Here is a 14,600-nt window from a genome sequence, read left to right as displayed (position 1 = left end):
TGCTTATTTTAGGAAAGGATATTCTGTGTCCTTCAAACACAAAATAAAGCTGACTAACTTCTCCAAGTGTGAAAACAAACTTAAATGTGATGAATTCTATGAATTTTGGTGGTTTTTTTTTTATTTTGCTAACCATTTCTTCCCAGCCTTGGTATAGTTTTACTTGATCAACTTTTACTTGGTTTGTTTAGTCCAGCAGTATGTTTAAATCCATGCACTTAAAAAACCTTATGAAATGTACTCTTTACCACCAAGAAGCTGCATTTATTGCATGGTAGTAAATTATCTTGAAGAAGAAGTCTTCTTAAAACTGATTTAATAAAAAACCAATCAATAGGAAGAAATTACTTGAAGCAGAGAACTCTTGTTGTGTGGACTTTGTGGGTCCAATCCCACAAGCATGTGTCTCTTTAATCCAATTTAAGCATAGCTCACTTACATGTTTATTTTTAAGCAAAATATTAGTTTGTAGATTTGAAGCTTGAATGAAAAAAGAACGTTTTTCCTTTGAAGATTTGAGTTATCTCTGACATTTATTTTGCTGCTGTCTGGAGTCACCCTAAAATAGTTCCAAACACACATCTATCTTTGAAGGTTGCAAATTACATTGTAATAGTAGTGTAAACCATTACAAATGTGTCTTTCTCCATTGTTTGCAGCGAGTATGAGATCTGTGCATGGTTATAGTGGGAGGAGATAGTTAAGAAAGAAGAAAAATTACAATTAAAATATGATGTGTTAATGCAGTTTGCTCAATAAGCATCACTTGGCAAATCCAAACAGTTGGTGCATGCTGAGACCTGAATTTCTTTTTTTAACAAAATACACGTATATATTACGTGAAGATCAAGCCAAAGCATTTTGTAAGAACAGTGTGCAGGTACTGTATTTTTTGTTTTATCATCTCCATTTTAAGGAGCTGACTTGGAAACAGTGAATGGAACTGTGTGTGCTTGTTCTGTGGTGTTTGAGCCTTTTAGTACCTTTGATTTGTGTTTTCTCCTTCAGCAGGGGTAACAACACTGTCTTCAAAAGAGTGATCTGAAATTGTTCTAACCTACAGAAAAAGGATCAAATAACAATTTAAGCTTTAAAACTAAAGGGAATAAATGAGTGATTGGTTAATAGTAGCTTTTTTAAAATTGTTTTAAATTACTTTCAGAAATTATTCTCAAAATATTAAACAGTGACAATTTTCAAAATGATGGAGGAGAACCAAAGCTAAATGTGACTGTCAAGACTCTCTTTGCCTCATGTCCACAATTACTATTGTTTGATTAATCAGTCTTTAATAGGCTGTTGTGATTCGGAAACATGTTTTAGAATGTCACACTTCGCATTGCAGATTTGAGTCTCTTTCAAGGTATTAAAAAGGCACGTAATTTTGTAGGAACAACAACAATAGGAAGGGCAGCTAATGAAGGTTGGTATATCAATAGTAAAGGTTTCATGACTCGGCAATTTTTAACCCCTTTCTCTCCAGAATTGTTGAAGAAATGTACCATATATCTCTTATTTCTTATCCATGGCTTATTTGTTGGGATTCTGGGTCATACAGTTTTGGAAGGAAAAATAACTTGCCAGTAATTCACAAGTTATTTCACAGGCAGAGTTCCATTTTACCACCTGTTTTGTCTGATGTATTTTTACATAGGCACTGAGAAGCTGTGGCATTTTCTGTGTATGTCACACCCAATGCTATCTGTTATCTTTTCTGCCCCAGATGATACAATTTAGTGCCTTTTTTCTGTGTATGGTTAAGATTAGGGCAAGGCTGTGAGCAAGGCCACTGAAGATGTGTCTAGGTAAGACTGTGTGACTGGGACATTTAGGGAGGTGAATAAGGGTTTCAGCAGGGGGATATGGGTCTCTTCAGGAGTGCTAGTCCATTAATGACAACCTGGGCCCCTAAATCAGGAGTGCTTTGTAAGGTGTTAGAACAACCACATCTTCTTCCACAGAAGAAAAGCCTTGCAGACATCACGGCATCATATACACTGTCTTTAGTTGCTTCTGAGAAACACCCTAGAAAGGGATCCCTGTGCCACAGTGTTCTCACATTTGTCTTATGATCCCTTAAGGCACTTCTGGTACAGAAGTGTGGTACTAAGTATACACGTACTTGGGGTGCTCCTGGGGAAAATACCAGTCTCAAATCCATGTGACATTCTTCTTGCACATATCCTGCCCTAACTCAATCTTCCTTATGCCCTTCTCTGCTTATAAGGGTCTTATTTGAATGCAGATATTAGCCAGTGGTGTTTATAACACAGTTTGTGAACCTGGACAGAAAGTCTTCCCCAGTGCTTATTGGTAAATATACTAGCAGGTCAATACATCAAATTTGCTTCCATGGATTTGGACTGAGGCATAAAGGAGACGTATGGACAGCTTCCACTAGTTGCAGATCCTGGGGCCCAAGCCAAAATTGCTGTTCCCTCCATTTTCCTGGAGGGAAATCCTGGGGAAGGATTCTGGAATAACCTTTAACCGGGTGCTGGAGTCAGGCTTAAGCCACTAGAAGATTGCCTCTCTCTGACTCTGTCAAAAGATACCTTTTTAGCCATTGCCCTGCAAAGAAGCCCCCTATTGCCAGTAACTTTTGGTAAGCAAATTACCTAGGAGCTTGGCCAAGAAAACTTACATCCTACAGTGACCTTTCAAGCTTTTCTAAGTCTGAGATGGAGATCTACCCTGCTGTGGTCATAACAAGACAGGGCAGATCCATTAGGGAGGGGGAACAGGAGGATAGCCTTCTGCTCCCTGCCTGGGGAGATGTTTCCAACCCAAGCTTCAGAAAGTGATCAAGGCATTTTCCACAAGACACATCTATAGAAAATTAAATGGGATGCCCACTTCCACTCCTTGGATGTCTGGATTCAGTGGGATACGTACCTCCCTTCTGGTGCCAATTAAATCTGTTCTTCGCCCTTTTGTAGAGGCTTTTCTAAAAGCTGCCAGGTCCAGAAAAGCAAAAAGTGCTTGGTATTGTGAAGGCCGGAGTCCCCACTACTAGGCCCTGGTGCACAGGTTGGACGAGTGCCTTAGGAAGAATCAGGTGGAGTATCCAAAGACAGGCTAGGGCCAGACCAGCTGGTAACCAACTTATTATTAAATACTCAGGGATTCCTTCCCTCTCTTTTCAGTCCTGTGCCCGGGATGTGCAGCAGGGATGCACACCCTGGTGCGCCGGCCTGAGAGTGCTGAGAAGGAACTGGCTCCATAGGAATGATAAGGTGTACTGTGTTCACAGGGAGCTGTCAGTGCAGCTTCCCAGATTTTCTGCACCATCTATGGATGCAGAGGAGTAGAAGGTTACAGCATTTTCCTTTTCCCTCCAAAAACACTGTGTGAGGATACTTTGTGGTTATCTTGCCCCACCACAGGCAGGAACTGAAGATCATAAATATGGCATATTGATATTACTTTTACAATAGTGTTTAAAAAATAGCAAGAAGGTAAAGTGGGCATGATTTTTGCAGTGCAACACCAGTTATGAAAATGTTGGAGATCCTCTTTGGATAAATTTAAGGACTAGCCTGTTTTTTTCCCCTCTGCTCACCTGGGCCATATGTGTCTGCCAGGGACTGAGGCACTGCTCAGCACCTTGACCTCTTACAGTTTTTTGGCATCACTGCACTCAGAGCAAACAAGGAAAGAAGTTACTTAAGAGTAAAATGACAAAAACTTGCATATGTATGCAGTGCAAATTGGCATCACAGTGTTGGCCACAGCCAGCATAGGTTTTTCCTTGTCAAATTACAATACCATATTTGACTGGTCCTGTTCGAACATGGGCACCAAATAAATGGGAGGAGAAGGGGAAAACGTAAGTAGTCTGGAAATCACTCTCATCTTTCACTCAGGCAGTGCTCTGCATGCTGCTTTGAATGTGAGGCAGGCTGTGGTTGTGCTACATGTGAAATGACTGCCATGCACTGCATGTCAGTCCCACAGAGTCATCAGCTAAACAAAATGGTAAGTCAGGTGAGAGATGTGCCTGAAACAGGTCAGGCTGGAAGGGCTTTAGCAGAATGTCTGGAGGTGTAGTTTGTGCTGCACTGTCCCATGGGCCACACAGCGATTTCTGGAACAAGGCTATAAGCTCAACAGTGTGGAAAAGCTTCAGGTACAATCAGGATTGCAGAATACTTTGGCCCCATTTGTAAGTAAAGCAACCTGTAAAGCAAGGCAACATATAAGCTGTGTTGCCTTCCTTACTAGGGGAAGGAAGGAGCTGCTCCTGCTCCTGCTCCCCACAGTGCTCATGCTTTTTAAAATTAAATTATCCATTGTTTACAAATTGAAAGTACTCCTGAAGTGAGGACTGGGATTCACATATGGGTTTTATTTTTTATTATCTCTGTAGTAAGTGCTGAAGTGTTAGGAGATTAAACAAAATTACACAATACAAGTGTGGGAAAAGTGAATAACGCATACTTCTCTAAGTAAGATGCCTTTAGCTTCTATTATTACAAGATTAACCCAAAAGTCATCCTTTACGAAGAGTAACTTCACCAAAAAGAGGTTGAAGGACTTTGTTTCCCTTCCAAGGCTACTTGGAGAGGAGGAGATGGACCAGAATAGAATTTTTAAGCTAGCAAAAGCCCCTAGGATGACCCTAATGCTTAGCTTTAGTTACATGTAAAATTGTTTGTCTGATGGCTTTTTGGCTGCTGCTTTATTCTTGTGTTCCTTTAGTTTTAAACCAAATAAAGGTGTGTCTGTTCTCAGCCTGAAAATATTATTGATAGATTATTTTAGGAAAAGTTAAGTAAAAACTGGCTGGTTGACTTCTGAAAGGAGGACAGGCGCTGAAGGAAAATACTTGCTAAGATGTAACTTGTTCACTGTAGCTGCTCACAAGTGAGAGAAAATTGGCATAGCTCACACAAAACATTTTTACTGTTCCAGTTAAAACTTGATATGATCTGTCAGCTGTAGCAAATATTTGTGCTGGTTTTTGCAGGTATCTGCCAGTGTGTGCCTGTGTGTGCAAATGTTAAAGGGTGCCCTTCCCTTGCTGTTTGAGGGTGCTTGCAACATGATGGGAAAGGAGGATGTCTGTTCTGGAGCAGCAGAGAAATAAGTGGCAAAGGCTCATGGAAAGTGCTTCATTGCTCCATATTGGTAGGCCCAAAATTAAAAGTGTTGCATCTGATGGAAACATTTTCATGCTGTTGTCCTTTATCAAAAAGCAGTCTGATTTCCGATCCTCCTTTTCAATAACCAATGAAAATTTTGTTTGCTTTCTCCCGTCTGTGCCATCTGCGAGATAATCAATATTTTGCCCTTGTAGGGGCACAAATACAGATTGATTTCAGAGATACATACTTCTGAATAGGTAGAAGTGTCAAGGCTGAAAGACAGTTTATTTGATTTGTAGAGTGATAACCAGATAAACTGGTAAGTGTATTGCTAACTGAACCCAGTGGGACGCACCACAATGATTATTATGCAGGTAACTGCTTCATCCAAGTGCCACTATCACTTAGTGCTGTCATTAACAATTAATGTGGTGACTACACACTCAGAACTACCATGGCTAAGTGTCCTCCCAGTCGTTTCTCTGACATAGAAAAAGAAGCATGCAGATATAATTATTTTTTTATCTAATAGGTCATTTGCCCTGAAGAAAATGATCCATTAGGTAGAAGTAATGCTCCATGTTTTCAGAAAGTAGAAGATAATTATGGGATATGAAGACCAGTTAGAAACCAGAAGAATTATTTCTGTTATACGTTTATTATCTCTGATGGAGCTTCAAGTCAAACAGGTCAGTAAGCCAAAAAATTTCTGAAATCTGCCCTTGGGTATTGAGTGATAGTGGTGGTCATAAAGTACCTGGTATTTTTTAGTTAAAATGAATAATTATACATCTCAAGATGCCATGTTATTTCAGACGGTTTTGTAAAACAAATACTGTTTAAGCTTAGAAAAAAAAGATTTATTGAGCAAAAATGCTTTTTTGCTTTTGACTATCTCCCTTCTATGATAGAGATGAATACAGTTTTGATCTTACATTTTGATGAATACAGTTTTTGATCTCTGAAGTCACATTTGAGAATTCTGGATAGGTCTTTAACAAAAGAAAGTTGCCTAAATTCAACAACTTGCCAAAAAGTGAGAATATATATTCAGTCTCATCTCCAAAGCCACTAATTCCCAAGCCATTCTGAGTTCCTGTCTTCTGCCTCCTAATTTAGGTGACCAGAGCACAGCTCAGAGGTTGGGAGAGACGTGTTATGCAATGCTTGTTTAGTGTGACAGATTTTGGCCAACACATAGCAACTGGAACTTAGCAGTCTAGCTAGTCTGCAAGTCAAATTCTGCATAGACATGTTTACCTTTTTGTTAGCTATAAAACATGTTTGGGGGATTACATCAGATACTGTGCTCTGATAACAGGAGCTGTAGTCTCGCCAATTTGGAAACTTAAATGGCTGATGCTTTACACACTGAATTTGTACAGTACAGTGGGTATGAAATTTCCCCTGTAGCTCATTGCTGTTTTAGGCCATGTCCTTAATGGATGCCAGTTTAACAAGGTGTAATGTACTTTATTTGAGATTGTAACAATCTGACCTTCTGTTGTATACAGCTATCTGAAATTGTATGTGCTTCACAAATGGATTAGATGCCTTTTTATAGTAGTTTAACTTCTACTAATTCCTTCCAAATGCACCAAAATTTCCTAATGTGCTATAGTTTACAGATGTCTCCTTCTGGATCCATTCTCTGCATTCTTGGGAAGAATGCAATTAGAAAAAATAAACAAAACAACGTGTGCAGAAGTGGATTACTTTGTAGAATACCTGTTGTCTTCCTAGTTAATCCTAAAATTCTGGACTACAAATCTGTTCAGGCCTACTCTCACCACTCAGAGTAGTGGTGTCATGGTATGTGGATATATGAGGATGTGAAGTGCTGACAGTGAAGGACATGAAATCTTCCTTTATAAACTTCAGTGATTCACATATTAAGTAATCTACTTCCTTGCAGCACTAAGTCACACTATAATACAGGAGTTGTTGGACATAAATCTGTTGAGCTTCTTTCATAGTTAGACCACAACCAATACCTGCTGTCTGAATATTACAAAAGTGTCCTTCAGTGTCTCTTAAAAAGCACAGGTTTTACTTTCCTATTTGATAGACTCCTGCTATGGATTTTATACATGTAATACATTCTTAAGTTATTGTACAGTTGGATTTTAACCAATTACCAGTATGCAAAAAGCCCCTGTCATAGCAGTAGTAACATTTTGTATGTAGTCACAGACTACAAACATCTATAATCTTTGGTTTTTTCCCTTAGAGCTTCTTCCTTTTTAGTAGAATGATTATATAGGAATTGGAAAACCATCATATCAACCCTCTTCTCTGACAAAAATAAATGAGATTTTAGTTTTTGTATTAATGAAAAAAAAGTCTCTAAGGCTGAATAGAATAAATAAGATTGTTAAAAGCAAGACTCCCAGACCTTAGGACTATATTCAACTTAAGTCAATTTTGGAAATGTTTAATTGTTGTCTATATTTTACTGAAGAGAGCTTATTTAAAGCCAGTTAGTTCTTGGCTTATATGTAAATATATTGTGTAAAGAGTCCTTCTCTCCATACTACATTGTCGCTGCAGCGTCCTCTTCTTGTCAGCCTAATGCTATCTTTTAAGCAGTGCTCTCACTGGATTTGTACCTTCTTATCCTAAAATGCTGGTTTCATTGATTGTTATGAACAGCAAGTTGGCTATCATGAAGATTCACAGTTCCTCCAAGCTTTGTGAAAATTGGCAGCTGGGTGAAAGAAACTCAATGCCTTGACAGAAGGAGTGGCTGTAATATAAACTTGTGCTTTGTTGTAAATCAGATAATCAACATGAGAGAAGGAATTCTGAAACCTTGCAGTTTGCAGACAACCTGATAGGCAAAGCTAAAGAAAATCAAGTGTGGTTTGGTCCCCGTGTTTGTTTGTTTTCTGTACGTGGTGCTGTACTGCCACTGTGCAGGAGCAGGGCTTAGGAGTATGTCTGAAGTGTCCTAACAGAGCTCTGTCCTTCTTCATGAAAGTTTTTCCTAATGGAGCAGAACCGGAAATTGCTTGCCCTTTTCTAAGCACCAAAGGTCAAAAGTGAATGACACTATAGTGTGCTCATAGTTCTGTCCCTAGCTTTGTGTTGCTCTGACAAATTATGATAGATTACATTCATGACCATGTGTGAGTTTGTATGAGAGTGCATGTATGAGTTTTGCAGAGCTTAAAAGAAGTAGAGACGTTGGAATGCTGTTTTCTAGAAACCTTTTGCTGCCTTTGTGCTCTGAAAATGATTCTGTGGGTTTGAAAAATGTAGCAAGGAAACATTTTTGCAGACATGGATGCTCTAAATATTTGTTCATTGAAGGGTTTTGAAATTCTTGCTGCCTTAAGACAGCTGGCTGATCATGTTGAGCAGGCACTGCTCCAGACACTATGTGCTTACAGGATGGTATCTCATGCAGTTCTGCAGAGTAGATGGGGATCTTGTGTGACTGCAAAAGGAAGTAGTGTGTTTTGTGTATCTGTTGTGATACAGCTCCATCATAAAAGCACTTGAGAACTTCCATTAAATAAGGGTAATGACCCCTGCAATATAATTACAGCCAGCCAAGTCTACTCTCTCAATTGAAAAAAAAAAAAAGCAACTAAACCAACTTGAACAAACTATTAATTTTACATGATTTTATTTGCTGTTTTTCATATGCACCCTACTCTCAGGATTTTTGGGGGGGTCTGTGTGTGTGTGCTTATTAGGTTTCATCTTCTTCAACAGTATGACAGGGAACTGTGGTGGTCTAATACATGAGATATATTTTAAATAGATTTTTACCTAGCTTAATTTGTGAGGATTATATTATATGAGCAAAACTCCATGATGCTGGATATTTACCTTGATTTTGGGTATAACCATGTCTGAAAGATATGGACTTTTAAAACAATTTTTCTGGCTTTAAAATCAGTGACAGTATAACCCCAGAGTTTCTGTAGGCTAACCCTGCAAAGGTTTGACTGAGGCAGATGATCTTGAGTGCTCCCAAAATGTCTGAGACAAAGATACGTGTGAAAAATCCACACCACCTTCCTCCAATAGCAAAGACATATAAGTGTTATGTATTTGTTAAATAATAAACATATTGTATCAGTGGTTAATCATTTAATGCACGATCAAGGAGGAGGCTATATTAATTAATACCTCATATAAACATCACATAGAAAACTTAATGTGAAAGTGAAATATCAAGGTATTATCTCACCAGTCAAGCTCAATGTGGGAGCCACTGGTAAGGATTTAAGTCTGGATGATGCCTTTTTTTCCCCACTGGTTCTTGTTTCACTTTGCATTTTCTTCTGCTTAATGAAGGAAATAAAGGACTTCAGATCATGAAGGACCATCAAATAAACATGAGCATTTAGTAAGATGATGTCATATTTTATGGATCCATGGAGACCTGAATTGAAATATGAAGGAAGGAAAAGAAAATCTATATTACTTCTGTATATGACATTAGCTATTCCCTTACCAGATTGCAGTGTCACTTTTTTATTTCACTCCTGTGAAAGAGGCACAGCAAAAAAAAAAAAAAAAAAGAAACATCTCAGAAAACAACCGCAAGAATGAAATATAAATATTGCCTTCAATATTGGTTCTGTTTATTTTAGAGGTAGTCATGATTTTTGTGATGCTGAGTGCTGAGGGAGAGCTCTGGCAAGAAGAGCGTCTTCCATCTTCAGGTCTGGTGTATGGAGGAGCTAGAGGTTGGTGGCAAGGTGGATATCAGATAGGCAGAGTAATGGAAGTACTGAGGAGGGAAAGGAACCTTGTGAAGCTTTGCTGAAGTTTAATGAAGAAATGCAGTATTGTGCTGTTGAGTGGGGTGGTTTAGTGTAGGAAGATAGTGCAGATGAAGGAAGTACTTTTTTAGAAATCAGAGCGCGAGGTCCTTTTGATCGCTTTAACGAAATAGTTTGTCTTATTAGTATGCAAACTTTAGGGCCAGGAATATATAAACGTGTCACCGGTATGTCCTGTGCATAGGGAGAACGTTGCCTGTGGCTCATCCTCCACGAGAGGGAGCCAGAACTGTCTTTAAAATGTCAGCGGTAAACCCTGCCAAACAATACAGCCTAAACTCGACCTGAGGCTCTGACATTGTCTTCTGGCAAAGCCAGTGTTTTGCTCAAACGCCGGTATACATCGAGGTGCTTCTGCACGGGCTGTGCCAACCCTCACGTCAGGGCAGCCGAGGCTCCCGGTGCCGCACGGCAGCGAGAGAGATGCTCTGACCCACCCCGACTCCCACCACCTCCTCCTCTTTCTTCCTGCATACTCGATCCATACTGTGCCGAGAAATTATTAGCAGTGCAAAGAAATTCTGCTGTGGCTGTGCAAAGATGCAAATGTCTCATTGTTATTAGCCCTGTTGGGATAATCAGCAAAGAATGCAGTCCCTTATCTGCAAGTGTAGTTTATTGTTCTGCATAGATAGCTGAGGCAATAAATGCAGGAGGCAAACTGGGGCATGAAAATGGAATTAAAATATGCAGCATCTGGCTGTGCAATAGAAAGTAAGAATGGGGTTTGGATCATTGAGCTGGATGCATGAAGCTGTACTTCCTACTGACTCGAACTAACAAAGCCTCTAATTGCATTCCTTCTTCTAGGAATACATGTGCTACACAGAAAGAAAACAGACTTAGAAAATCAGATAGCGGATGGTAATGGATTTCAGAACAACCTGGAGTTTTGAAATTGACTGCAATAAAAATTAACCTATCTGAAATAAGAGTCAGTGATACTAAAAAATACCACCGCTAAAAAAAGGTTCTTTGGCAAGTAAGTGTCCCTTAAGGAGGTCAGCTGGAACTGCTGGTTGAACACAGGAAGCATAAACCGAATCCCATACTGGAAATGTGGAGCTAACTGAGCAAGGGTGTACACTGAGAAACCTGTCAAGACACTTTTTTCCAGGGAGGTTTCTGGGTCAACAAGTGTCCAAAATCTACGACAAAGTTCTGCAAGCAGGAAAACCTGTAGGTACATTAAAAAAATGAGAAGTTATGGAAAACTTTTAAATGAACAAAATAGATATGTAAGGTTGGAAGGGACCACGGCGGGTCATGTAGTCCAACTTCCCTGCTTAAGCAGGTTCATCTTAGATCACGTGGCACAGGATTACATCCAGACAGTTCCTGAATATCTCTAGTGAGGGAGATTCCACAGCCTCTCTGGGCAGCCTTTCAAGTGCTCAGTCACCTGTACAGTAAAGAAGTTCTGCCTCATAATCAAGTGGAACTTCTTGTGCATCAGTTTCTGCCCACTGTCTCTTGTCCTGTTGCTTGGCACCACTGAGAAGAGACTGGCTCCATCTGCTTGACACCCTCCCTTCAGATACTTCTAGACACTGATGAGGTCCCCTCTCAGTCAGCCTTGTGTCTGATGGACCCAGTTGCCAGCGTTGAGGGGCATTAAGGGCTGCTTAAAAGAATGAATGAAAAATTTTGACTAAAGGCAGGGTATATGTTCTGGATTGTAAAATATTGTTGTTATTTGTGGGGCGGGGTGTGGATGTAGAAATATTTGCTGCATCGCACTCCAGGGTGGAATTGGTAACGTGCCTTCCTCTTACTTGTATTGTAATGGGGGCTGTGGGAGGAGGGTCAAGCACTAGGCAGTATCTTGTCTGACTCCTGAAAACTTCACTTGATACACGTAAAACCAACCTTATTGTAACCAGAGACTAAATTTGGTGACTTTGGTTTTGCCAAGGCCAAAAACCTTTTTCTGTCCAAAGTCTTCTCGTACTATACATTGCTGCTGGTCTCTCCACCATCTTGCCCTGTGGTCTGCTAGAAGACCAAATTTTGGTGATTATCATTACCTGTGAAGGGCCAGGAATCAGAATGGGGAAAATCTCAGAAGTGGAAAAAGATGTACAGTGATTGAAAGGACTTTATGATACAGACTTTACAGTTATGATGTATATACACATTGTATGCTTCCCCAGAATTTATATTTCCCGGGCATGTCCCGGCCTGTTCACCTCCCTGCTCCCCTGTTTCTCTGCCGATTGGCTGGAGAAGCTGCAGAGAGGGGACAGCCTCCATTCGCCCCTTCTCTCCCCGGTTCCTCCCTCTTTTGCCTGTGTCCCTATCCTGGTTTGTCCATGTGCTTGTCTGTCTCATGCTCCGCCCTATGTTCTGGCCCTTTCCCCTCCCGAGCTGATAAAAGACCGGGTGCACGCGTGCATAAAGCATTCTACCTGCATCCCACCTTTGTGTCCCGGACTCGTGCAATGCCACGGTCCTCCCCCCTTTTTGGACCATGGCAGTTATCCTCATGATACTCTTGAGGATAATGCAAACAAAGGGAATATTATACATAAAGAATAATATTGACATTTCCATGTGGCTCACAGTGTCCCTCCAATTACACTGAGCAAGGTTATAATTCTGGCTTCTTTGTTGCATTTGCATGCCGTATGAATCATGACTGATTCTGAAAAATATAAAGTGCATTGCTAGTAAGCTCAGACACAAAGTAATGTGTGGCTAAAACTTATAATCAGCTTACGATTAACGGTTAATGCAAACAACTGGAATATTGTATACCACCAAAATGCATTTAAAAACCCAGAAATTGAATCTGTGCTCAGATTTTTATTCAGCCAGCTTGTTTTATTGAAAACATCCCTTAAGATTCACTGCAGTACATTTATCCTCTTTTTTATGGTAGCAGTCAGATGACAAAATAGTTGTGTGGGAAGAAATATTGTTGAGGAAGCATCTTAGCAAGCACCTTAATTGTTAGGTAAAAAAACTTTCAGTTTGACAATGGAAGAAATACTTGCCAAATACCAATATGAGGGTTTTTGAAGATTGGTGTTATATAAACATTATGAAATCATAAAGCAAACATTTTCAATGAGAAATATATTTCTCTCATTTGTTCTTTCTTTTTTTAATTCTTTAAGAAAGAAGGGCAAAAAATGCCCTAGGAACTCAGGGGTTAGCAAATATACTGGTATATTTACTGAATTCTTTTTTTTTTTAAAGTAACAGAGATGAAGCAGAGGCTGTGCTGACCTTTATGAAAGAACAGATCCATGGGAAAAGAAGTTTTCTTTTCTGCCAGACTGGAAGCTATCCTACTCAACAGTTAAAGATAGTGAAGGAGGATGTTTAAGTCATCTGTTATCCCAGTGAGTGAAATGCAACTGCAGGGTTGCTGTTTCCCTAAGGCTAAAAATGTACTGACACAGAACATCTCATTTACAGAAACTATAAAATACTCTCCTGCACTTAGTTTAATCAAATAAGCTATCCGTTACTATTTCAAAGTAGTCTTTCAGTTTAAAATATTTACTGTTTTTCTTTCAATATTTATTTTTCTCACTGTGCACATAAACCCAAATTTCATATTCTCATTATTATACTACATAAATCCTCGTGTCTGCTCTATATTGCAAGGCTCCCTGTTAATCATTTGCTTATGCAAAAAGGTTTTCTGATTCCCAGTGCATGTCTGGATATCAAAAATAGTTATTGATAATCAATATTTAATAAACCAAAGAGTGACAATTCGAAATCTCTGGTGGATATAGGTGTAATCAGAGCACAGACAATAGTGCTATAGCAACTCCATGTAAACACAAATGATTTTACGGTATGATAGGTGATTAACCTATGAAATTAAGAACCCCAAACCCAGCATGGTACATATTCATTTAGAGAAAAATAAAATACATTTCATATAAAAAAGACATCCTGATTTTATGTGATGAGAGAAAACTTCCAGAGTAGTAGGTACCTGTTAGCACCTTGTCTCTCTTTGTCATTTTTTTCTTGCAATAGGTTGCATTGCTACAAATTTTCTCTTTTGTTTATTAAAACTTACTTTATAAAGCCATTCAAAACCCCATGTTTGCAAAAAGTAATTATTACAAGAAGTACTAATGAGACCATGGCTTCATTTGTGCTACGCAGTGCTCTCAGTCAATGGAATTTGAATTAAACTCATGTGAAACTGAACGGAAAAGAAGAACATTGATACCTAAGAAGTTGCAAGTTCCCAATAAAAGAGCTGAATCATTACAAAAATGAAATTGCAATGCCTAAATACCCAGCACAGTAGTGGATAATGAACAGAACACAGCTTTCCCACGCTGACTCTGAAATCTAACTAAACAGAGCATTCTATTGTGGAACTAAAGTGTAGAGTTAAAAATAAGTCCAGCTAAGCAATTTAGATGTTTTGGTGTAGATCATTCTGATGTCTATATGATCTCATATGGCACACATCCAGAAACTGAGAGTTTACTCTAGTTCACATGTTGTGACTTCTCCATGCTGTCAGGCTTGGGACAGGGTAGGTGAGACACACTGGCCCTTCCTCTGAAGTGGGGTCCCTAAGTGGGTGTATCTCCTGACTGACCCTATGCAGCTCCTGGTCATGAGCAACTGGGGAGCTGCGACTGTCGGAGCCTGGGCACCACCAGTCAGTGTCACAGCCAGAGAAAACAAATTAGGCAGATATCAGAGAGGAGTCAGAGGCTGAGAATGTGGTCAA

General features: G+C 39.5%; 1 protein-coding gene across 1 annotated transcript in view; it reads left to right on the top strand.

Annotated features, from left to right (window-relative positions):
• Positions 1 to 10,805, top strand: part of ZC2HC1A (zinc finger C2HC-type containing 1A) — a 67,316-nt gene extending 56,511 nt beyond the window's left edge. Inside the window, exons 10-11 of the transcript XR_004357874.1 lie at positions 5,620 to 5,776; positions 10,697 to 10,805. The gene's annotated coding sequence lies outside the window, so the exon portion shown is untranslated. The remainder of the gene's footprint in view (positions 1 to 5,619; positions 5,777 to 10,696) is intronic.
• Positions 10,806 to 14,600: the final 3,795 nt, after the last annotated feature.

Source organism: Chiroxiphia lanceolata, chromosome 1, assembly GCF_009829145.1.
Source record: "Chiroxiphia lanceolata isolate bChiLan1 chromosome 1, bChiLan1.pri, whole genome shotgun sequence".
Taxonomy (NCBI): domain Eukaryota; kingdom Metazoa; phylum Chordata; class Aves; order Passeriformes; family Pipridae; genus Chiroxiphia; species Chiroxiphia lanceolata.
Note: the sequence above shows the minus strand (reverse complement) of the source record. Positions and strands in the feature narration are given on the sequence as shown.